This window comes from Melanotaenia boesemani, chromosome 6 (assembly GCF_017639745.1).
Source record: "Melanotaenia boesemani isolate fMelBoe1 chromosome 6, fMelBoe1.pri, whole genome shotgun sequence".
NCBI lineage: Eukaryota > Metazoa > Chordata > Actinopteri > Atheriniformes > Melanotaeniidae > Melanotaenia > Melanotaenia boesemani.
The window spans coordinates 35,558,920-35,586,737 of NC_055687.1; positions in this window are offsets into that span (position 1 = coordinate 35,558,920).

The following is a 27,818-nucleotide window of genomic DNA, read 5'->3' on the forward strand; positions in this document are numbered from 1 at the left end:
GAGGCTAGAAACATCATGTCTGGATGGTAAGGGTTCAGCTTACATGCATTTTTATCAGACCCAGTGATGTTGTTGAATCCTGCATCCCTGATGCATTAAAATCTGAAAGACACAGTAAACTCAATATGGATGTGTCCCAAGGACGCACCTCATTTTTCCCATAAAAAACAATACACTGTGAACAGCAACTCGTGTTTAAAATCACAGTAACTAGCAAAAGAAACTTCAGTGAGGTGTAGAAACTTTCCTCTACACTGACTAGTTGAATTTACATTGGCAGACTGCGTATGAAAACAGACCGCGTGCACGGTAAATGCTGGGCACGTGTACGTGATACGAGAGAGTGAATTAGTACCCATGAGTGAAAACACACATCGCGAGGAGGCATTTCTGCACTGCACAGTGTTTGCAAGCAAAGAATCACCCTCGCAACCTCATGAGAGCCAATCAATCCACTGTGTACACGTGGAAAAATGTCCTCGCTATGGCAAGACAAGAGGGCCAAAATGCACCACTCTAATGGCACGTTTGTATTATGATGACATAATGTTTTGTGGTGAAAAATGGTGTTAAAAGCACAGATTTTTTTAATAGTGAAACAGCTTAAAATATGCTGTTTGGTAAAAATTTGGTAAACGCTGAAAAAACTACGTTCTCTATGGTCACTGAAAGCCACTTTTTGTGAAGTTCAGTTAAAAACGGCATTTTGGGTTTTTTGTACAGCCACTAAAATTGAACCGTGATTGTCCAGTCGGTAAAGAATAAGAGCAGACCACTCCAGTTCATCCCCAGTCTTCTTTGCTGAAGGATTGTCTGCATTGTTCCAATAGGCCCGTTCTGTCTGCTTGTGTGCTTACATCGCCAATCAAATTCATATGCGCTGCCAGGATACAGATTCAAATATAGATAGAAAAAGTTATTTCTTTTCTTTAAAAAGAATTGTCTAAAACCACACACTGAGCGCCAACCTATGCATTACAATAAGGTAGAATAAATTAATAGTGTCTATATTTAATAATATAGACACTATTAATGAAGAATTTATTACTATATTTACTATAGTATATCATACTAAAAGAAGAACAGCATATACCACCTGCTGGCGGTGGTGTCCTTGGGGTTAACAATCCAGGACTGACTGGCCAGAGAGAATTACTGTTCCTGCAGGTCCAGACACGGTTTAACCCTCTCAGTGCTCCCAGGGGTAGTCATGGATTAGAACTTGAGGGTTTTTGTCATATTCTTGCTTTATGTTCTTGCTTTTAGGTATTCAAGGTCATGTTTAGTTCTGTATTGCTCTTTGGTTTCTGCTTGTTAGTTCCCCTGGTCTGATTTGCTCATTCACCTCACCTGTGTCTAGTTAGTCCTTCCTTGTATTTAAGTCCATTGGTTTCAGTTCTGGCCAGTCCATTCTTTACTCTTTGCTGTTATATGAAAGCATACACCAGAGGCCTGTACTACGAAGCGTGATTAACCTAGCCCGGATTTCTCTCCGTTACTTGGGTTGACTTACCCAGACATTCAGGATCTGGATAAGTTGTACTACAAAGCTGGTTATCAACTCGGTAACTCAACCCAGGGTTTTCCAAATAAGATTAGTGCGCGTTCACATAAAAGGGTGGTGTTTGGAGGTTCTGACCAATCACAAACATGGACAAACCCTGCAGACAAACATGGAGGAGCAGACTATTATTCTTCAAAAAAACGAAGAATTAAAAATATAATTCAGGCTAAAAGCAACACTGTTGCTGCAGCAAAAGCCAGGAAGGAATGCTGGCAGAAAATTCCAACTCTGTTAACGCATAAGTTCGTCAGATTATCCAATATTAATTAATGGGACAATATAAACTGACAGCACTCAGATCACTGTATTACAGCACAAACATTTCTGGGAATGCTTTATTTACGTCATATTTCCCAGTTCCTAAGAGGATTCGCTCCCATGTGAGTGCGTTATATGTTGGAATATCAATTCCTCCACCATGAATGCATGAATAGTTGTGCGTTCCATAACTCAATGGTTCTGTACTTATGTGTGAAAAAGAATTATCACTATTATTAACCTCCATTTCAGTGGAGCTAAAAGGACTTGGGAGCAAGTAAAGAACAAATATAAAAACATAATTCAGAGAGGTCAGTGACAAGGTTTTATTACTGTATCTGTTGTATGGATGTAAGGAACACAACTCATCTGCGATGAACACTGTCTGCGGGACAGTAAGCGATGGGTCACGAATGCTACCGTCAGCTCCAACAGCTGACATGTATCTCAGCCCATTTGTTGAAAATCTGTACCTTTGGTACAGTATGTCATCAGGAAAGTCCAACAGGTTGGATCTGTCCCTAAAGACTCTTTCTTTTTTCATGAGATCTGATTGGTCAGGAGGTGGTGCTTTTATACTCGCTGAGCTCTTATCCAGAACATAATCTGCTCTGGAGCAGGTTAGCCGTTCAGCTTGGTAAGAAGTGAACCAGCGTCGTAGTCCAGAAAACCCAGAGTTAACCCTGAAGTTACCCCGATAAGAGAAAATCCAGGTTCATAGTACAGGCCTCTGGGTCCTCACCCTCACTGCATCATGACAGAAATTGTCCCAAAAGACAATGAGAAACGTTTTATTTTTTGTTTATTTTCTAACGAAGTGTGGTTTTATCCTGGTGGATATTAGTTGTAGGCAAAACAGCAAAAATGAGACATTTTATAACTATGTTTTACAAACGTGAAGCATAAATCGGGCCTTCTTTTGCCTCCAGTTCGGTGAATCTTGATCATAGCGAGATTAAACTTACAGTTGCGTAATCTGTGAGATGTGAGCTTTCAGTAGAGGAGTTGTTTGTTCGTGTTCATGCCGTCGGGTGGACACGGGGAGATATCATTTGCGTTTACATATTTTTTCGGACTTTGTGTACCTGGGGGGTATTCCACAAAGCTGAATTAAGGGAAAGCCGGGTTTATCTTGATAAATCTGGTTCATTTAAGCCAGAGTTCAGTTCGATCAACGTGGCTTACATGAATGCCCACTGAGTAACCATGGTAACTGATGCACCAGAACTAGCCTGCTCGGGGGCAGGCTAACGTTCTAGCTTAGCTTGGCTGTGTCTCAAAGGTCTGATCCAGACTCCCAAAAGAAAGTTCCACCTGGTAGAACGCTGCACTCCTGCCCTCATTCTGGTATAAAAGTAACAACAAAAAATACTTATCATATCACTATTTTGTCTTTAATAATGAATAAATCTGTCAGTGCCAATGTAACTGAAGAAACACAACTATACACGTACTGAACATGAAATTAAATGAAAAAGAACATGGTATTCATTAAAACTAATTAATACCGTATTAACCCCTCCCCAGGTTCAGGAACCCGACCTCCACTGCCTCTGGTTGGCAGCTGGGATCAACTGAGCCCCGTCCATACAGGCTGAGGGTGTTTAAAGAGAGATAGAAAAAGAGAAAGCTGGTCTAAAGAGATGGACAGAGAAAGATATAGATAGATAGAGACAGAGTTCCTTTTTGGTTACCATGGCTTGATTGGCACGCTTAATTCAAAGTTCATTCAGGCCACCAGACCCACGGTTTTCAGGGGGAGGACCACCAGTAGCAGTGGTCTCTGATGTTGTCTTGGTAGCTACAGAGCAACATATTTACAGCTCAACACGTTTAGAACAAACGTTTCTTTAAAGATACCTCCCACTCTGAGACATGTTCTGGTTCTTTATTTCCACCTGCTGCAGGTTCGCTTTGCTGGTAAGATGCTGCTGCTGGTGGAACAGTGCAGAATTAATGTAGGTTGCACACACGTGCGCATGCACACACACACACACACACACACACACACACGATAATATATTCATGACACAACAGTTAAATAAAGGACAAAGTTAGTTAAGATTTAAACGACTGTAAACTCTGATATAACTGACTCATGTTGCTTTGACTGCACACTTTCTATGAATATCAGCCGATACAAGTGAAGCGGTGCTGCTGCTCCAGCCTGCACTGGACAGCTTTCTCTTTGTAAGATGATGGAGTATATCTTACCTGTGACTCACCAAAGAAAGCCATTTTTCTGCTTGATGGATGAAGTTTATCCGTGCACCGGCTTAAATCAATTTGATTATTTAGTCTCTAATAAATGAATGATCTGAAAATATATTGCTCTGTTGCAGAATATTTCTGTTGGGTCACAAAATGCAGAGATTTAAAGTCCTAATTCTGCTTTCATATGCATTGTTGGTATGATGTTAGATATGTCATCATAAATCACGGTAAAAACATCTGCTGGAGGGGATAGTGGGCTCTTTTTGTATCATCTACATTAATGCGAATAACTTTTTACCCACTCGAGGCCTCAGTCAATGAGGATTGTTGTTTAGATTTCACGGCATAAAACCAGAACACAGCAGCATGACACCAAAGCCACAATTTCTATGTGAATGTTTAGATCCGGAGTCAAACGCACCAAACATATGTGCACATTCTTTATATATGATTTATAAAGTCATGTGTATGTGTGGTCATTTTTACAAATCTGCAGTACATAGAGGTTGGTAATATTCACTATTTCAGTTAACAGATCTTCAGGAAACAGATGCATAAAAAAATCTACTGGTTTCATTCCCTCAACATTTACTTTCCCCTTCTAAAATAAGGGGCAAGTCCCCTTGAAACTGGTTGTCTCTGATCTTTTTCTGTCAGGTGGAACAACATGAACTTCCTCACCTTGGTCAGCACCGTCAGCTCCTTCAGCATCTTCAGCATTGTCATGTCCATCAGCATCTGCAGCGTCATTGTCACTACTGCTAAAATAAACTAGTCATTCCCTTTATGGCAGCCATTCATCCTCACTTGACTCAGGTATTTCCTCCACAACCCTGTAGTTTTTTCTGTACCTTACTGCACTTGAGCTCTACAAAAGATAGACAATAACTGTTACTCAGAATAGCTATAATCTACACAGAATATTGTTTTTTTGTTATAAACGTGTAAGTTACAGTATAATAACATAAATAATTTAATGCTGAAATAGTTACTGAAGTTCCTGTATTTTAAAGAACAAAAGAAGTCAGAGTAACAGTATGAATTTTAGTTTAAATATAGTCAGTGATGCATTAAGTCCATTTTAATGGACAGCTATTAATCATTATTTACTTCCAATCTAAAATCAATACTGATTTTTACATTTATTTATTTTACAAATATATGTATCCTTAGTTGTTACTTAATGTTTTTTTGTTTTGTTTTTTTTTACTTGCAAGGGTCTTCTACTATCACTCTTTGTCAGCTGACATTTATCCACAGTGTTTTGTGGGTCGATCGCCATGTTGGTTGCAACCTCATTGTAAACAACTGTGCATCGGATCCAAAAGTCTTCTTTAGCTGTTGCAGGCTGTAGACCTCCATGATGACCCTGGGCTTCAGTGGAGAGTGTAGATTAATTTATTGGGATACTAATCAAGGAATTACTCAGGCTTGTTACTTATTTTATTTATATTATTATCCTCTATTATTATTACCCTCTATTCCTCTTTATTTATATTAAATTTCTCTTCTCAATTAGCTTACTAACAGTGGGTTGTGAATGCTTGTGAAGCAATGAGAGTCTACATATGGGGGAAGTGAGAAGAACATGTGAGGAGGTTAACTAATTATGTCTGCCAGTAAACATGTGAGATGTTAGGGTTATTGGGCCATTCTGTATTAGCAATAAGAACCCAGAGCTCTGTAATTTGCACATTCTCATACTTTGTAATTAATAAATTGTCAACAGAGAGAAGTAGTTTGTCATCTATGCTCCATTAAAATGAACACTTAAGAGAAGAACAGAAAGGTAAAAAGGTAAAAAGAAATTAGTATGGAACAGTACCCGGTTAATTAGGCAAGTGGGAAATTAGGACTTGTCTATTTAATCCTATGGGAAGAACTACCTGTTCTTTATTACGTGTGCATTTTTAAGGTGTTCTCCAACAAGAGTCAGTCATGTGCTGGGAGTTCAGGACCCATAGACACACACTGGCAGACAGGCAACAACCGTTTACTAAATTTTGGTTCATTTGTAAGGACGTTCATATTATTACAGTTTCTGGTTTACAGGCTGTTGCCAGACTGACATATTAGCTTGAGTAAATATGTTGTATGAAAATGTGGTAGGATTATTAGCTCATTTAAAACTTTTTCTGAGTTATGTATAATAAATATGAAGTTGTTTCTTTTGTAACATCGTAATGCACATGAATCATTTATGCTCTGAGTTTAAATAAGTAAAGAAATCAGACAAAACAAGTAAAGTAACCCTAACCACCAGTCATAACTTCACTTAACAGCCAGGTTAGCTTGCCTTTGCAGTGATAACTGTGTTGTGCAGTCCTGTGGTGGAAGTGTGAACAGATCCTGCACCCAGACATTCCTGAAATGTCTGTGAACTTCCAGAGATTTGTAGTTTTTGAACTGTTCATACATGTAAAGCACTGATACCATAAACGAGGTAGCTTGTTATGTCCAGCGATGAGGTTGGAGGTAGTAATGTAGCATCAGAGCACCATTCTTTAGCTGTGGGGTCGTAAGGATCTACGTTATTGATTGTTGACAGTTTGGCCAAATACAGATCCCGGTACGATATCCTCTCATCATTTTTCTTTGAATAAGGGGGGGGGGGGTTTGCTAGTTAGGTGATGTGTCTGCTTACACCAGCTGGCCAGCAGGTGGCAGTATATAGAACGACTCACCAGTGTCCAGTAGAGTGGCTCATATGCACATATGCCATCAACAGCCTCGCTTAATAGGTAAAAAACACGATTAAATAGCTGTCCATTGTAGTGGCCATTATCCATGAAAGCTCTTTATGTATTTCGGGGGGTAGGAGGTTATCTCAGAACATAAATAACTGAATTATTTCCTTTAAGAAAAAATATGTAGATCAGTGATGAATTGGAGTGGTCTGCTCTTATTCTTTTCTGATTGGATGATCATGGTTCAATTTTAGTGGCTGTACAAAAAAGCCATATGTCTGTATGTATGTGAGTGTGTGAGTGTGTGTATGTATATATATATATATATATATATATACATATATATATATATATATATATAATGTCTGTGTATATATGTATGTATATATATTTATATAATTAGGGCTGTCAAGTGATTAAAAGTTTTAATCAGAGTAATCACAGCTTATGCCTTAAATCTGCCTGTTTTTACTGTATTGTACGGACAGAAAGCCAAAGCTTACTTTGGGGTTTTCTTCACATTTTTACATTAGATGATCACTTTAGTTGTAATAATCGGTTCAATATATTATGTAAAATCAAGACCTTAAAAAAGGTATATCTCATTTGTACCAACCTTTCCCCTTGTCAGTGCCACTGCCTGGCCCCCATCAAAACTTTTTTAGACCCGCCCCTGCATATCTGAAGTTTAAATCCTTTCTACCACCTGTCAGCTACTTTATTAAAGAGGAGAGCGCCCCTGATTTGTATCTCAGAACTTGTTTATAATATCTCTCACTACATTTATGGCCCCTAAATGATCAGACCTGTGACTCTAATATCGGCACAGCACCAATGGTTTAGAGTAGCATGTCTTTGTTTCCATGACAGTGACATGGATCTGATTGAGGAGAGACTGATAAATGTCGCCTGCTGTAGCTAGCACGTCCAAGAACAACACTTTTGGGTAAATATGTGCCAATGTGAACCATAAACCGCTGGTTTCCTCTTTCTCAGCTGAACGATAAACAAACGCAACAAGAGAGACGGTGCTAGCTACAGAAAAGCCATTCAGCTGATCACCGACAGCCGTCATGACTTACAACAGGAGGGAGGGAGGGGGGGGGAGGAGGCTGCCACGCTGTGCCGACGACCAGAGCAGTGACGCTTGTGCAGGTTTTTTTTGTTTTGATCTTGTTGTTTTTTTAATGCAGGAAAAGGTTAAGTGCAGGTGTTGAACCCTCTCACCAGTTAGGTGTTGGTGTTAAAACATTTGCATCTCCCACAGGTTTGATGCCCTCAAATCCGTCTGTACAGCCAGCCGACTCACTGTTTCCATGTTGCCTCTAGACACCTCTGTGTTTCACGTCATTAATGAAGGACCCTACACATATATTTTTGACGCAGTTAATTACATGAATTAGTTACTGCCATTAACGCCTTATTTTTGACAGCCTTTATATTTACACACACACACATAAATATATATATATATATATATGTGTATGTATATATATATACATATATTTATAACAGCTGCAGTTACATGTAAGACAGACAGACAGGCTTTCTCGTCTGTGATCATTGATCTTGACATGCAGAAGCAGAGGGTTTAGCAAGGTGCAACGTCACATGGGCACCTGCACCATCCATTGTCATGGCAACCACAGGTCAGTATAAAGGATCTCAGCATTCTTCTGGCTTTTCTGTCCTCTGTAAGCAGGAGACAATTGATTGCAGCTGGACTTTGCCAGTGGCAAAGTTAATGAAGCTGGCTGAAGTGGAGCTGTAATGTGACGGCTGTGTGGAACAGCAGCACAGGTCAGTCATGTTTATCAGGATGTCAGCCATAAATTAGATAGGCGGGAGCTAAAAGATATCCAAGCAAGGCAATAGGAATGAATTAGTAAATATGTGTAATTTGCAAGATTAATCTGAATGTGAAGCTTTTCAACATGTTTAAACTAATTCAGGTGGCTCTATGTCAGAATGAAGAAGTTAGAGGTTTGGTTTTACAACTACTCTATCAGAGTAGTTGTAAAACCAGAGGCTGCAGAGGCTTTTAATGCAAATGAATCCCAACCTGATGCATCCTTTACTCTTTATGCTTTACATCAAAGAGTTAATGTCTGGCAATCAGAGGGGCAAGGCCCTTGACCCCACCTTTTTGAGATCCGTTTGCTGGCTTGTGAGCGTTTTTATGACGCAAACAAGCAAGAATAGCTGATGGGATTTTATTTACAAAGATGTGCCATCTGAGTTTTACTGATATGAGTCATCTAGTTAATGAGAACTTAACTGGCTAAATGTGAAACTGACTGGCCACAACCACCCCCAAAACAACCCTGTCAAACCATGGAATGGACAAACCAATTTAACAGAACCAAAAGGGAAGAACACATCAACATGTTAGAGATTTGGTCTGAAAGTTGATGGTTACGTCATCAGGCTCTATTATGACCTACGGTTTCCCAAAACAAACTGTATACTCAGATGACTGAGAGAATTTAGTAAGATGTTAGGATGTCAACACCAGCTTATATAAAAATCACCTACTGTAACGTAAATCGGTTGCTAGGCAACAACACAGCGACATCCAGGTTTTACTGTAAATGAATGATTCCAGTGACTGATCGGCCTCAGTTAGTTTATCTGAACTTCATTTTCAGCAGGTGGTCTGTAGTCATTCTCCCATCTTCATCTGAGGAGGACCAGAGGCCTTATTTATAAAACTGTACATAGCAAAGCAGACTACATGGGGAAAAAAGAAATGCAGCACACAAAAACGTTCAGATTTATGAAAAAGTGCGCATGCACATCCCACGCCTGTTTCCATTCATAAATCAGCACATGAGGAAGTGCCTTGTCCCGTCCACATGGTGACTCTAAAAAGTCAGGTGAATGCCTATAATAGATATTCATCAAATCATTTCCATGATGGCTCAGGAGGAGAAATGAGGGAAGAAGAGGATTTTTTTTGGAATGTGTGAGACTGAGATCCTGGTCAACCACATTGGAAAATGTAAAACAAAAGTGGGGATGGCATGGGCATTACCAGTGTAAGAAAGGCAGAATAGTGGCAGCAGGTGGCAGATGCTGTCAACACCATGTCAGAAGGCAAGACATGCCAGAGGCGTTGGATGGCACAGTTGGATATTTCAGTCAGTAGAGCATCTGTCTGCCGTGCAGGGAGATCAAAGTTCAAATCCCACAGGGATGAATGGCTTTGGAGAAAAGTGTCTGCTAAATGACAGTACTGATGCCGGTAATTCAGTAATTTGTTTTAATTCATAAAATAAATATGTACAGATACCGTCCAAAGACATGCATGTTAGGTTAATTGATGACTCTAAATTCTCCCTAGGAGTGAGTGTGTGTGTGTGAATGGTTGTTTGTCCCTATGTATTGGCCCTGTGATGGACTGGTGACCTGTCCAGGGTGTACCCTGCCTCTCACCTGTTAATGCTGGGATAGGCTCCAGCTTACCCACGACCCGTCATGGCATAAGCGGTACAGAGAATGAATGAATAATCTCTGGGTTAAATAATTTTTCTCTCTAGCTGCTGGGTGTTCTAGCTGGGTGGGCGGTGCAGATGGACACAATCACTGCTATTAACCAGGTGGACAAGGAGTTGCGGGAAATAAAGACCATCGGGACAGAAATTGGGATAACAATAAAAAAGCCTTGTGTAAGAATAAATAAATAAAAGGAAATCCTGACCACACCAGTGTCTCATGCTGCAGGAAATGTTGGCTCAGAGCCAGGAGATACTGGAGCAACATCATGCAGAGGATTGAAGCACATCAGAGCCCTGTGTGAAGACAACGGATCGCAGCCACACCGGTGAGTCACTCCACCTGATAGATCCCCATCCAAGGACTGAGCAGGAAACAATTACAGTTACTTGCGAGGCTTTGGCAGCTGTGGGTGGCGCGGCGGGCTTTTGCTGTTGGTCGGGAGACGGAGCGGGGCTAACCTCGGTGGGGGAACAGACAACAAGCTACAAACATGCTCAGATGGCTCTGACTGTCACGCTACACAAAAACAAAAGCAACACCTATTCTTCCAAACTGTCAATCATGCTGGTGTGCTCTGGGACGTAGAATATAAACCAAAGGGAATACTAGGTGTTTAATCAAACATACGCTTGTTTCCAAATGCGATCAAATCTCTGCACTTCTGCTGGACTCAAACTTGGACTATCTCTGTTTAACAGAATCATGGCTTCGTAGTGGCTTCTAATCTTCAGTCTAGAACACAGTGTGTTAAATTAGATCAGGACATATCTGCACTTTCAAACATAAAAATGGGCATTCCACAAGGCTCGAAACTCGGCCCTTTGCTGTTTAGTCTTTTTATAAATGACTTACCTCTGCAGTGCTCAGGTGCTGGCTGTCAGCTCTATGCAGACGATACTGTTCTTTATGCACCTGCTAAGTCACCTGAGCAGGCGGCAGACAAACTGTCCATCTGTATGTCTGACATCCAGCAGTGGCTCATCCAAAATCACTTAGTTCAAAATCTTTCAAAAACAGTGTCTATGTGTTTTTCTATTAAGAAACTAGATTTAAAAGAAAAATTTTAAATTTACCTAAAAAATTAAATAATTCATACTGTAACGGAATTTAAATATTTTGGATTGGTCCTTGATACGCAACTTAAATTCAATAAACATATAAAGAAATCTCAAAAACAATACATAGTAATCTAAACTGTTTCAAACTAATCAGAAAGCTATGATTTTTTCCTCATATATCATGCTGCATGACAGCATGGGCACAGGCCGCTCCAAACATACAGGCTCGCTATAGCAATAAAAATTATGGATAAAAAGCCAATCCGCCATCATCATTGTACTATCTTTAAGAAATAGAATCTAATGAGCTTTGATAGCTTCGGTAATTATAGTTTAATTAATTAACTCACAAATGTATTCATTATTTAGCACCTGAGACACTAAGTACATTTATTGAGAGACAAAACAGCAGCAGTCACCAGAGGTGCCACAAAGCACAACTGTGTCCGTACTGCAGGACTAGCTTTGGACAGACAGCCATCTTTGTTAAGGGCTCTAAGCTCTGGAACTCACTACCATCTCACATTAAGACCATATCTTACTTTAAAAGGTTTACATCCAGGCTTAAGAACTGGCTAAAGACAAACCAGGACTGTACTCATTTTTAAAACTATAATTTTCTGTGTGGGTGTTAAATGGGTGGGATTGTTGTATGCAAAGACAATGGAAGACATTGTTTTATTTTTTGATAGTGTTAATTGAGAGGTCAGACATGTGAACGTCCCATGTTGTATTTGTTTTATTGTTTTGCATTGTAATGTATTGTATATAGTCACTGTTGTCTGTGTTTTTGTAAAAGCCTAACTAGGGACGAGCCTTGAGAATTAGCCTTGGCTAAAATGCTGTAGTGTGTGACATGACTCATGAAACATACTTGTCCCTTTTAACTAAATAAATCTGATTTGATTTGATTCCTACATTACCAACAAACTTGTCAAAACAAAGCACATGCAAGGGAGGGTTTTATTCTTCCCATTTTCCTCAGTTACATGAAGACTGAGTTATATTGTTTGTACTGTGTATGTATGAATACTACTAATCCTACAATTACCAAAATAATAGTGCTAAAAACAATAATTTCAAAGTATAACAACAAATATAAATATAATATAGTCAAAACATAGCAACAAAGTGTATACATTTGAATGTAATGCCCCAAAAAATGTTTTCGAGGGTAGCCCATCCTCACAAAAGCTCTATCTAGCCCATGTCTAATCCTTTGTCCGTCTGTGTGACTGAGCATATGGGTGAGTATGATGGGAAAGATGTTACAGCTGTTTTTATTATTATTATGGAGATTTGATAATTGTATCTCTTGTTAGATTGATGCCACAGTCATTGACGCAATGGGTGATAACACACTTACTGGATACATCCCAACATATGGAGATCAGATTGCAGCAAGATGCTTCTGTTTAGAAAATAAAGGTACAAGTGCAAAAGAATCAAAAAAGCAATCACTGCTTGAAAAATTGAAGAGAAAGATGGGCATTAATTGGAAAGATGAGAAGGAATGTGATGATGACAAGACTGTTGCTGCTAAATGGAAAAGAACTTGTGGAAAAAAACAACAGATGGGCTGAAAAACAGACCTGAAAAAATTAGCTGGGCTGGATTCACGAAGGAAAGCAAGTGAGGAAACACAGTGGAGGAACAAGGACTGCTGATGTACCAAAAGAGTTTTTAAAAGCAGACATATTGCAGTGTGCTAAAGATCTTTTCTTCCCAAATGGAAGAAGTAAATTTGGAAGATTTAGCCATGACATATTAGATTATCAAGAAGAAGCTGTATTTGATGAAGACTTCACAGTTGGGAACTGGACTCTTAAAGAGCAGTTTGATGAGGACTGTGATGGGGGAAGAATCTGGTTTAAACAATGACAGACAATTGATTGACACATAAAGAGGATGAGATACCTACAGAAACTGGTATGTCATCAGATGTGAAAGATGTTGAGGTTGATGGGTTATCAGACACATCTGAGGTTATGGTTGGCTCCTACACTGGAGAACCCTTGGCTTGCCAACTTGATGACACTTTGATACTTGATTCCAGCCTGCTGTTTGCGGACGATGACCTGGTTGTCTCATCTATCTGTGGAGTTCTCCTACGTCAAATGATGTTGTATGCATCATGATTAAACTTCACAGGGTCATTATCATGGAGGAGATGATCAACCAGTTAAAAGGTCATCAAACACCACCTGAAATACACTTACATTGATGATAAAGGAGCAGACGCAGATGGTGTCTCCAGAGACAAATATGCTGCATTTTGTTTTGTGTCTGTTTATCAACAGACAAGCAAAAGGACAGGACCTGCGGTTCCAGCGCTGCCTAAATGGCAAAGACTGGAAATCCATTGGTAGAATTCTACTTAAGGGTTTTCAAGACCATGGATACTATTCCCTGCCGCCTTGCTCCTGTTTTCTCAGTGGCACTGATTTTTTTTTTTCCTGTACCTTACTCAGTCAGAAAGGGATCTGATAAAAACATGTCTTCAGATCTTTCAGATGAAGACAGAGACAAACTACTTGATCTCATGGACCGCCCAGATGTATCAACCCTTCCAACGCAGGACAATCTGAAACACATCCTAATGATCCAAAAACCTGCATATGCTGCAGAAAAGATGCCATCAGTTGCAAGCCAATTCCTAAAAAAAGCATTTCAAAGTTCACAAAATGTCCTAAAAATATATGATGAAAAAAACAACAAGAAAGCTGTTGAAGTTGCTGGATGCTTCTCCTACCATACAAGCAGAAAAAACATTACATTTTAAAAAGCAGCAGAACATAGGTATCACACAATAAAATAAAGCAATATAAACAGTATATAAAAGTAAACGTAATGACCTTGAAGTACCTTTGCAAACTAGACATGAACCCAGTATTGTGCTCATTTTTCTAATGCCATCTGAATCTTAAAGCAACACATTTTAAGTGTGACTTTTTTATGTGTAAATCAAGCATTACTTATAAAATGAGACATCAATTTAATAAAACCTAGCACAAAGTTTGTGTTTTAATTATTAGACATGTTTGAGTTAATGTTTGTTACAGAAGGGATTTGAATAACTTTTTCTTTTTGCCTGCAGTATCATGCCTTTCTGTAAATCACATGTTGAATTTGTATCAGGTTTAATTCCCCCACCTTCAACATCAATGATTTTTAAGCACATGCAACTTTACCATAGTCTGACCCAAATGACGTTAAATGGTACATAAATGGCCACAACAAGCATCTGACACAGTATACACACGTGGATCCACAACAGAAAGACCAAGAGAAACTCATCCATGCATTCATCTCCAGTAGACTGGATTACTGTAATGGTCTTTTAACAGGACTTCCTAAAAAGAGCATTAAACATCTGCAGCTCATCCAGAACGCTGCTGCTAGAGTTTTAACCAGGACTAAGAGATCTGAACACATCACACCAGTTTTAAAATCTTTACACTGGCTTCCAGTCAGTCACAGAATAGATTTTAAAACCCTTCTGATCATTTACAAATCCCAGAATGGTTTAGGCCCAGAATACATCTGTGATATGTTCAGAGAATATAAACCTAGCAGAGCTCTTAGATCCAAAGACTCTGGTCAACTAGTCCAGGCCAGAGTCCAGACTAAACATGGAGAAGCAGCATTTAGCTGTTATGCTGCAAACAAATGGAACAAACTGCCAGTGGAGATTAAACTTTCCCCAAATGTAGACATTTTTAAATCCAGGTTAAAAACTTTTCTTTTCTCATGCGCCTATGCATGAAATCTGCACGGTAACTTTTTTTTTTTTTTTTTTTTTAACTTATCTTGCTTTTAATCATTTTAATGTAATTTATTATTTTATTGTGATTATGTGTTGATTATGTGTTGATGCCTTTTACTATTCTAAATATCTGTAATGTCTTTGTTTTATGTAAAGCACTTTGAATTGTCCTGTACATGAAATGTGCTATACAAATAAACTGCCTTGCCTTGCCTTGCCTTGGGGCATGTAATAATTGTTTTGTGATGGATGGTAAACAGCAAGTTTGAGTCAAATAGCAGCATTGTAGGTTTTAGGGACATAACTGCTTTTTCAGTGCTTTTACAGTGGCAGAATATTTCACTACATTTAGACACATTACTTTTTTCTTTATGTAGATACAAAACTAGCCAAAGCATCAGTGAACAGATGATCCTGCCTTGATGCTCAATACTCTTCTTGTAATTTATAAATCCTTAAGAATGTATGCTCTCAGGAAGAGATAGAGTTCTATGGCTTTATTTGCGGTGGTGGGTGGGAGTAAGAAGTGCTCTGTCATGATAATGCAACACAAGCTGAACACGGTTTCATCACAAGAATAAGGTCTGTTGGCATTCCTGTTTACAAGCTTCCACCGCTTCACAAAAAAACCTCATTCAAGTGATCCTGTCCTCCAAAAAGATGAGGAATTGTGTACATGACAATTAGACGTTCACTTGGAGCCATGGCATTCTTGCTGCTTCGGATGAGCAGTGTTCCATAAATTTGCAACTTTCTGAAGCTCTTCCTGTAAGAAAAGCAAGAATAAAAGTAAGAACAAAAGAATAAAAACAAAAAAAAGAATAATTTATAAAACATCCAGTTTGAGTCAACACAAAACAACAGGGAGCACTTGTGGAAACACTGTGTACACATGCGTTGCCTCACATGTGAAATGTTATTTGAAACTAAAAATATTAATAGAAAGAATGCATTTTTCAATAAAGTTTTTTTTATTTAAAAAAATGCGTGTAGTAACATGAAGCCAAGACACTTTAATAAAATTAAATAAAAAACAGCTTTCATTAAAATTATTTCCTTAAAACAACGACATATAATAACACTAAACATTTTTTACAGCAGGACACAAGACCATTGTTGTTTATTTATAACAAATAATGTCTGCAAGGCATTGCTACAAGTATCCTCTGCATGCATGTTGTTGGATTGTTGACTGTGTTTTGATTCATGATTAAAGCTGTCTAATGAGAATTAGGCGTAATTGTGCTTTACTCTGCTTCGTTCTTAATTTCTTTTTCAAATTTCGATTTTACTTTTAAATTTAACTGATTTCCTCTATTAAATTGTGTTAAAACAGTGTTGACTGCAGGGGGCAATAGTGAGTTTTCTTTTCTGAATGACCGTCTTAAATGATGAGAGTAAAAGAGCATTTACCTAAACTGCACAAGGATGAAATAGCCGACTACCTTCAAACTATCTTCAAACTGATTGTGTTTCAGGAATAATACTCAACAAACAGATTCTGATGGGTCACAGATTTTAAACGGCATGTGCTGGAAGGTTGTTAAAGCGCACTTTAATATTTTATAACACAAGTGCAGAGTCATAATAAGGTAATAAGGTAAACAAACTTAACTCGATAATGTTCAGACAAGTAAACAAAACGAGCTGCATATCCAAAAAAATTCCTAAAAAAAGTCATTGTCTTTTAAACCCTGGAAACAATTTATCCAGTGTTGGGAGTGATGCCGCCTTAGAAAGGTCCACCAGCTTTCGATCCGCTGATTGTGATTACTGGATCCAGCAATGTAACAGTTATTGATGGTGCGATCCATACTCCATCATAAGAATCTCTGCATCTCAGCCATTATGACATTTTCTGTTCCATAATCAGTGCGAATCCTGGTAGATATTCCCATCTTCTTTTCAACTTTTGTCAAGCGATGATCTTAGGGTCGCTGTTTCTTGAATAGGCATGAAGCCAGATAATGAGTCTTGAAAAACCCTCATTGGCTCCAAAAAAATATCCTACATATGTTCATATTTTTACAATAAGAGTTATCACCCTATAACGTGATACGTTTCACGTTTTTACAATAAACTGTCATGTTACAATCTCATACGTTTCACGTTTTTACAATAAACTATCATGTTACAACGTGATACGTTTCACGTTTTTATAATAAACTATCATATTACACCGTGATACGGTTCACGTTTTTACAATAAACTATCACGTTACAACGTGATACGTTTCACGTTTTTACAATAAACTATCGCGTTACAACGTGATACGTTTCACGTTTTTACGATAAACTATCACGTTAAAACGTGATACGTTTCACGTTTTTACAATAAACTGTCACGTTACAACGTGATACGTTTCACGGTTTTACAATAAACTATCATGTTACAACGTGATACGTTTCACGGTTTTACAATAAACTATCATGTTACAAAGTGATACGTTTCATGTTTTTACAATAAACTATCATGTTACAACGTGATACGTTTCACGGTTTTACAATAAACTATCATGTTACAACGTGATACGTAAAACTATCATGTTACAACGTGATATGTTTCACGGTTTTTATAATAAACTGTCATGTTACAACGTGATACGTTTCATGTTTTTACAATAAACTATCATGTTACAACGTGATACGTTTCACGTTTTTACAATAAACTATCACGTTACAACGTGATACGTTTCACGTTTTTACAATAAACTATCACGTTAAAACGTGATACGTTTCACGTTTTTACAATAAACTGTCACGTTACAACGTGATACGTTTCACGGTTTTACAATAAACTATCATGTTACAAAGTGATACGTTTCATGTTTTTACAATAAACTATCATGTTACAACGTTATATGTTTCACGTTTTTACAATAAACTATCATGTTACAACGTGATACGTTTCACAGTTTTACAATAAACTATCATGTTACAACGTGATACGTAAAACTATCATGTTACAACGTGATACGTTTCACGGTTTTTATAATAAACTGTCATGTTACAACGTGATACGTTTCATGTTTTTACAATAAACTATCATGTTACAACGTGATACGTTTCACGTTTTTACAATAAACTATCATGTTACAACGTGATACGTTTCATGTTTTTACAATAAACTATCATGTTACAACGTGATACGTTTCACATTTGTACAATAAACTGTCATGTTACAATCTGATACGTTTCACGTTTTTACAAAAACTGTCATGTTACGTGATACGTTTCACGTTTTTACAATAAACTATCATGTTACAAAGTGATACGTTTCATGTTTTTACAATAAACTGTCATGTTACAATCTGATACGTTTCACGTTTTTACAATAAACTATCATGTTACAACGTGATACGTTTCACGTTTTTATAATAAACTATCATATTACAACGTGATACGTTTCACGTTTTTACAATAAACTATCACGTTACAACGTGATACGTTTCACGTTTTTACAATAAACTATCACGTTACAACGTGATACGTTTCACGTTTTTACAATAAACTATCACGTTACAACGTGATACGTTTCACGTTTTTACAATAAACTATCACGTTACAACGTGATACGTTTCACGTTTTTACAATAAACTATCACGTTAAAACGTGATACGTTTCACGTTTTTACAATAAACTGTCATGTTACAACGTGATACGTTTCACGGTTTTACAATAAACTATCATGTTAAACTTGATACGTTTCACGTTTTTACAATAAACTCATGTTACAAAGTGATACGTTTCACGGTTTTACAATAAACTATCATGTTACAACGTGATACGTTTCACATTTGTACAATAAACTGTCTTGTTACAATCTGATACGTTTCACGTTTTTACAAAAACTGTCATGTTACGTGATACGTTTCACGTTTTTACAATAAACTATCATGTTACAAAGTGATACGTTTCATGTTTTTACAATAAACTGTCATGTTACAATCTGATACGTTTCACGTTTTTACAATAAACTATCATGTTACAACGTGATACGTTTCACGTTTTTATAATAAACTATCATATTACAACGTGATACGTTTCACGTTTTTACAATAACCTATCACGTTACAACGTGATACGTTTCACGTTTTTACAATAAACTATCACATTACAACGTGATACGTTTCACGTTTTTACAATAAACTATCACGTTACAACGTGATACGTTTCACGTTTTTACAATAAACTATCACGTTAAAAAGTGATACGTTTTACGTTTTTACAATAAACTGTCATGTTACAACGTGATACGTTTCACGGTTTTACAATAAACTATCATGTTAAACTTGATACGTTTCACGTTTTTACAATAAACTCATGTTACAAAGTGATACGTTTCACGGTTTTACAATAAACTATCATGTTACAACGTGATACGTTTCACATTTGTACAATAAACTGTCTTGTTACAATCTGATACGTTTCACGTTTTTACAAAAACTGTCATGTTACGTGATACGTTTCACGTTTTTACAATAAACTATCATGTTACAAAGTGATACGTTTCATGTTTTTACAATAAACTGTCATGTTACAATCTGATACGTTTCACGTTTTTACAATAAACTATCACGTTACAACGTGATACGTTTCACGTTTTTACAATAAACTATCACGTTACAACGTGATACGTTTCACGTTTTTACAATAAACTATCACGTTACAACGTGATACGTTTCACGTTTTTACAATAAACTATCACGTTAAAAAGTGATACGTTTCACGTTTTTACAATAAACTGTCATGTTACAACGTGATACGTTTCACGGTTTTACAATAAACTATCACGTTAAAACGTGATACGTTTCACGTTTTTACAATAAACTGTCACGTTACAACGTGATACGTTTCACGGTTTTACAATAAACTATCATGTTACAACGTGATACGTTTCACGGTTTTACAATAAACTATCATGTTACAAAGTGATACGTTTCATGTTTTTACAATAAACTATCATGTTACAACGTGATACGTTTCACGGTTTTACAATAAACTATCATGTTACAACGTGATACGTAAAACTATCATGTTACAACGTGATATGTTTCACGGTTTTTATAATAAACTGTCATGTTACAACGTGATACGTTTCATGTTTTTACAATAAACTATCATGTTACAACGTGATACGTTTCACGTTTTTACAATAAACTATCACGTTACAACGTGATACGTTTCACGTTTTTACAATAAACTATCACGTTAAAACGTGATACGTTTCACGTTTTTACAATAAACTGTCACGTTACAACGTGATACGTTTCACGGTTTTACAATAAACTATCATGTTACAAAGTGATACGTTTCATGTTTTTACAATAAACTATCATGTTACAACGTTATATGTTTCACGTTTTTACAATAAACTATCATGTTACAACGTGATACGTTTCACGGTTTTACAATAAACTATCATGTTACAACGTGATACGTAAAACTATCATGTTACAACGTGATACGTTTCACGGTTTTTATAATAAACTGTCATGTTACAACGTGATACGTTTCATGTTTTTACAATAAACTATCATGTTACAACGTGATACGTTTCACGTTTTTACAATAAACTATCATGTTACAACGTGATACGTTTCATGTTTTTACAATAAACTATCATGTTACAACGTGATACGTTTCACATCTGTACAATAAACTGTCATGTTACAATCTGATACGTTTCACGTTTTTACAAAAACTGTCATGTTACGTGATACGTTTCACGTTTTTACAATAAACTATCATGTTACAAAGTGATACGTTTCATGTTTTTACAATAAACTGTCATGTTACAATCTGATACGTTTCACGTTTTTACAATAAACTATCATGTTACAACGTGATACGTTTCACGTTTTTATAATAAACTATCATATTACAACGTGATACGTTTCACGTTTTTACAATAAACTATCACGTTACAACGTGATACGTTTCACGTTTTTACAATAAACTATCACGTTACAACGTGATACGTTTCACGTTTTTACAATAAACTATCACGTTACAACGTGATACGTTTCACGTTTTTACAATAAACTATCACGTTAAAACGTGATACGTTTCACGTTTTTACAATAAACTGTCATGTTACAACGTGATACGTTTCACGGTTTTACAATAAACTATCATGTTAAACTTGATACGTTTCACGTTTTTACAATAAACTCATGTTACAAAGTGATACGTTTCACGGTTTTACAATAAACTATCATGTTACAACGTGATACGTTTCACATTTGTACAATAAACTGTCTTGTTACAATCTGATACGTTTCACGTTTTTACAAAAACTGTCATGTTACGTGATACGTTTCACGTTTTTACAATAAACTATCATGTTACAAAGTGATACGTTTCATGTTTTTACAATAAACTGTCATGTTACAATCTGATACGTTTCACGTTTTTACAATAAACTATCATGTTACAACGTGATACGTTTCACGTTTTTATAATAAACTATCATATTACAACGTGATACGTTTCAAGTTTTTACAATAACCTATCACGTTACAACGTGATACGTTTCACGTTTTTACAATAAACTATCACATTACAACGTGATACGTTTCACGTTTTTACAATAAACTATCACGTTACAACGTGATACGTTTCACGTTTTTACAATAAACTATCACGTTAAAAAGTGATACGTTTTACGTTTTTACATTAAACTGTCATGTTACAACGTGATACGTTTCACGGTTTTACAATAAACTATCATGTTAAACTTGATACGTTTCACGTTTTTACAATAAACTCATGTTACAAAGTGATACGTTTCACGGTTTTACAATAAACTATCATGTTACAACGTGATACGTTTCACATTTGTACAATAAACTGTCTTGTTACAATCTGATACGTTTCACGTTTTTACAAAAACTGTCATGTTACGTGATACGTTTCACGTTTTTACAATAAACTATCATGTTACAAAGTGATACGTTTCATGTTTTTACAATAAACTGTCATGTTACAATCTGATACGTTTCACGTTTTTACAATAAACTATCATGTTACAACGTGATACGTTTCACGTTTTTATAATAAACTATCATATTACAACGTGATACGTTTCACGTTTTTACAATAACCTATCACGTTACAACGTGATACGTTTCACGTTTTTACAATAAACTATCACGTTACAACGTGATACGTTTCACGTTTTTACAATAAACTATCACGTTACAACGTGATACGTTTCACGTTTTTACAATAAACTATCACGTTAAAAAGTGATACGTTTCACGTTTTTACAATAAACTGTCATGTTACAACGTGATACGTTTCACGGTTTTACAATAAACTATCATGTTAAACTTGATACGTTTCACGTTTTTACAATAAACTCATGTTACAAAGTGATACGTTTCACGGTTTTACAATAAACTTCATGTTACAACGTGATACGTAAAACTATCATGTTACAACGTGATACGTTTCACGGTTTTTATAATAAACTGTCATGTTACAACGTGATATGTTTCACGTTTTTACAATAAACTATCATGTTACAACGTGATACGTTTCACGTTTTTACAATAAACTATCATGTTACAAAGTGATACGTTTCATGTTTTTACAATAAACTGTCATGTTACAACGTTATATGTTTCACGTTTTTACAATAAACTATCATGTTACAACGTGATACGTAAAACTATCATGTTACAACGTGATACGTTTCATGTTTTTACAATACACTATCATGTTACCACGTGACACGTTTCACGTTTTTACAATAAACTATCATGTTACAACGTGATACGTTTCATGTTTTTACAATAAACTATCATGTTACAACGTGATACGTTTCACATTTGTACAATAAACTGTCATGTTACAATCTGATACGTTTCACGTTTTTACAAAAAACTGTCATGTTACAACGTCATACGTTTCACGTTTTTACAATAAACTATCATGTTACAACGTGATACGTTTCACGTTTTTACAATAAACTATCATGTTACAACATGATACGTTTCACTTTTTTATAATAAACTATCATGTTACAAAGTGATACGTTTTACATTTTTACAATAAACTATCATGTTACAACGTTATACGTTTCACGTTTTTATAATAAACTATCATGTTACAACGTGATACGTTTCACGGTTTTACAATAAACTATCATGTTACAACGTGATACGTTTCACGGTTTTACAATAAACTATCATGTTACAACGTGATACGTAAAACTATCATGTTACAACGCGATACGTTTCACGGTTTTCATAATAAACTGTCATGTTACAACGTGATACGTTTCATGTTTTTACAATAAACTATCATGTTACAACGTGACACGTTTCACGTTTTTACAATAAACTCATGTTACAAAGTGATACGTTTCACGTTTTTACAATAAACTATCATGTTACAACGTGATACGTTTCACGTTTTTACAATAAACTATCATGTTACAACGTGATACGTTTCACGTTTTTACAATAAACTATCATGTTACAACGGGACACGTTTCACGGTTTTACAATAAACTATCATGTTACAACATGATACGTTTCACTTTTTTATAATAAACTATCATGTTACAAAGTGATACGTTTTACATTTTTACAATAAACTATCATGTTACAGCGTGATACGTTTCACGTTTTTACAATAAACTATCATGTTACAACGGGATACGTTTCACTGTTTTACAATAAACTATCATGTTACAACATGATACGTTTCACTTTTTTATAATAAACTATCATGTTACAAAGTGATATGTTTTACATTTTTACAATAAACTATCATGTTACAGCGTGATACGTTTCACGTTTTTACAATAAACTCATGTTACAAAGTGATACGTTTCACGTTTTTACAATAAACTATCATGTTACAACGTGATACGTTTCACGTTTTTACAATAAACTATCACGTTACAACGTGATACGTTTCACGTTTTTACAATAAACTATCATGTTACAATGGGATACGTTTCACGGTTTTACAATAAACTATCATGTTACAACATGATACGTTTCACTTTTTTATAATAAACTATCATGTTACAACGTGATACGTTTCACGTTTTTACAATAAACTATCATGTTACAACGTGATACGTTTCACGTTTTTACAATAAACTATCATGTTACAACGGGATACGTTTCACGGTTTTACAATAAACTATCATGTTACAACGTGATACGTTTCACGTTTTTACAATAAACTGTCATGTTACAATGTGATACGTTTCACGGTTTTACAATACACTATCATGTTATACCATGATACGTTTCACGGTTTTACAAAAAACTGTAATGTTACAAAGTGATACGTTTCACGTTTTTACAATAAACTATCATGTTACAACGTGATACGTTTCACGTTTTTACAATAAACTCATGTTACAACGTGATATGTTTCACGTTTTTACAATAAACTATCATGTTACAACGTGATACGTTTCACGTTTTTACAATAAACTCATGTTACAAAGTGATACGTTTCACGTTTTTACAATAAACTATCATGTTACAACGTGATACGTTTCACATTTTTACAATAAACTATCATGTTACTATCTGATACGTTTCACGGTTTTACAAAAAACTGTCATGTTACAACGTGATACGTTTCACGGTTTTACAATAAACTATCATTTTACAACATGATACGTTTCACGTTTTTACAATAAACTATCATGTTACAATCTGATACGTTTCACGGTTTTACAAAAAACTGTCATGTTACAACGTGATACGTTTCACGTTTTTACAATAAACTATCATGTTACAATCTGATACGTTTCACGGTTTTACAAAAAACTGTCATGTTACAACGTGATACGTTTCACGGTTTTATAATAAATTGGAAAACGTCCCAGTGCATTAAATCAAACGCACCAATCCCCACAGCAATCTCTGTGTTTGGGAAGTAGACGCGCATGCACAGTAAAATCTCAGGTAGTTATTCACTTTTGTTCTGTGCAGTTAAAATTGAAAAACGAAAAAATAAATAAATAACTAAATACTTACTCTCCTACTGATTTTAATCAGAGCATTCAGCAACAAATGTAAAGACATAACATGTGGTTCATGTTTCGAAGGCTGGGCATTGAGGAGGCCACCGGGATCTCTCCAAGGGGCCGGGGGGGGCAGGGCAAGAGCCTTGAGGAAGAGAAGGAGATGCCTGGTCAAAGCTCCATCCAGTATGAACTAAAACAGCACTGACAGTTCAGAAACAATCTGGAAAGAAGAAATTTTTAAATACACGAAGTAGTTTTCAAAACTGCATGTTGCTAATGGATCTATTGTCTGACCCAGAGTGCGGTCGTGACTGGTTCTGAATAAGGTCTTTATAGTAGACAGCGACTCTCCCATCTTCCTGGTACTGCGTACCACCAGTTAATCTTTTAGTGGTACGCAGTGCCGGACCAACTTACTTTCACCCCTGCCCTCTATGTTATTTCTCTGCCATCACACAGAAAGAGGTCAAGAACATCATCAACAAAATGAAACCCTCCACGTGTACTCTGGACCCTTTCCCCCCAGCCCTGGTTAAGTCAAGCATCAGTGCCACTTACCTCTGATCACTAAAGTTATAAAGTTAAGCAGCATCAAGCCTGATATTTATTACTTTAAATATTTCATACCTACATTCAGCTTGGAGACAGAAATGAGAGAGTCATGTTTGTACAGAATGGCAACGGGCCCTGACGGCATATCAGGGCGGGTTTTGAAAGACTGCGTGGACCAGCTCACCAAGATCTTCACCAAGATTTTCAACCTGTCACTGACACAGTCTACAGTCCCATCCTGCTTGAAGACCTCCACTGTCATCCCCCTCCCCAAAAAAATCACACGTGACTACCCTCAATGACTACCGGCCGGTGGCAGTGGCACTCACACAAGTGGAGATGAAATGCTTTGAAAAACTGGTCAGGAGTCACATCTTGACTTACATAACCCCCAGCTCGGACTAATTCCAGTTTGTCTACAACAGGGGTGCCCAAGTTCGGTCCTCGAGATCTACCATCTTGCAACTTTAAGATTCAATGCTTCTCACGCCTGAATCAAATGACTGGCTCATTACCAGCATTAAAAATTCCACAGTCAGGACGTCCTATTGTTTACCAACTTTCCAGACTAGCAGGCCCATGTGAACTTGCACTTGTTGTGTTGCAAACACAAACTAGCCTATTGGTGAAATTACCTGCATGATTTCATGCCTCAAATTTTAATAGTTGCTTAAGTAAAGCTAAAAACCAAATACAGTCGTCTTCTGTGTCTAAGGATAAATAGTGTATAGGCTGCTGTTTCATTACATGCACAATGTCACTCATAGAGACCTGCATACCTTTATCTTTTGAGCGTTTCTCCTCTTCTTTTCCTTCTCTTTCTGGGCACCTGATGGTTTCTTTGGTCTTTTGTCCGTAATATACATTTGACTCGGCTTAACATCATCACCTTTTCCGTCCGTCAAAAACCCAGAGTCAAGATTGACTTCACAAATTCACATTGATGCAGGTAGATTCGTGTTTTGTTTTTTTTTTACATTTTCACGTAACCCAATAAATTTAACAATACATATGTGTTAATTTTATGAATGAAATACAATTTATTTGGAAGCAGCAGTTTGTGTTGTGTGTGGCCTGGGATCAGGCCCCTCCTTGCTTTGTGAGACTCAACCTGCTCACAACCTCTGCAGTTGTGAGTGGATCCCCCGCCCATCTCCCCTGGCTTTTCCTCTAACACACACACAACCTGTATACATGACTCTCAGCAGCAAGTTGACACGATAGTAGGGACGCCCCAGCGCCCATTAACTTGACGTGGAAATGACCGGTATTAGTCTAGAAAACTGCCGTGTTTTTGTTTTTTTAAGCAGTCGCCCACCTTGCCCATAGCAAAAACCGTCCCTGCAGCCAAAACATGTATACCAGTGAGGCTGTGGCCGTCTTACATCGGCCACATATGGGATCCAGGTCCATTTTAATCCTTGATAATTTATCCTTAGACCAGTGAAGACAATGTACAACTTTAAATTGTATAACTGTGTCTGAGGCAAACTTACGATGAGATCTTCTTTAGAATCTGGAGCCAAGTTGTCTCTGCTGTTGGTTCTCCTAGGTCTCCCTCCCATTTCCGCTTAAGCTCCTCTAGATTGGTGAGTTTGCAATAATTAAACATTGCACATAGATTCCCCATGATCTGTTTTGAATCAATTTTACATTCAAATATCGAGTCCAACAGAGAAGTAGCAGGGCACACAGGAAAGCATTTCATGAAAACAGTTACATGAGACAAAACGTATCTAAAAAACTGAGATCTCTCTAAATTAAACTTTTAAAACAATTCTTCAAAAGAAGCTAATCTGCCATCTATACAGAGATCACTCTGGGACCGTAACCCAGACTTTAGCCAGTTATTAAATGTTTCGTCCATGATTGAGGGTGGAAACAGATGATTTTTTGTTATTGGAGCAGCAACCCACATCTCGGAAAGAGTAAAAGTTCTTTTAAACTGGTTCCAAATTTTAACTGTATGAATTATGGCAGGGTTCTGCGTATAGGAAGATATAGGTCGTTTAAGTGGTAAGCTGGAGCACAGTAAGGCAACAAGAGATATTTGTTGAATTGAGCTCTGTTCCAATGCCACCCAACCCAGTTTATTAGCAGAGTTATTCATTCAATATAGCAATGGCCTAATATTTGCTGCCCAATTATAGTACAAAAAATTTGGAAGCAACAAGCCACCCATTGTTCAAGAGTTTGTAGGGATTCGTTCCATATTCGTG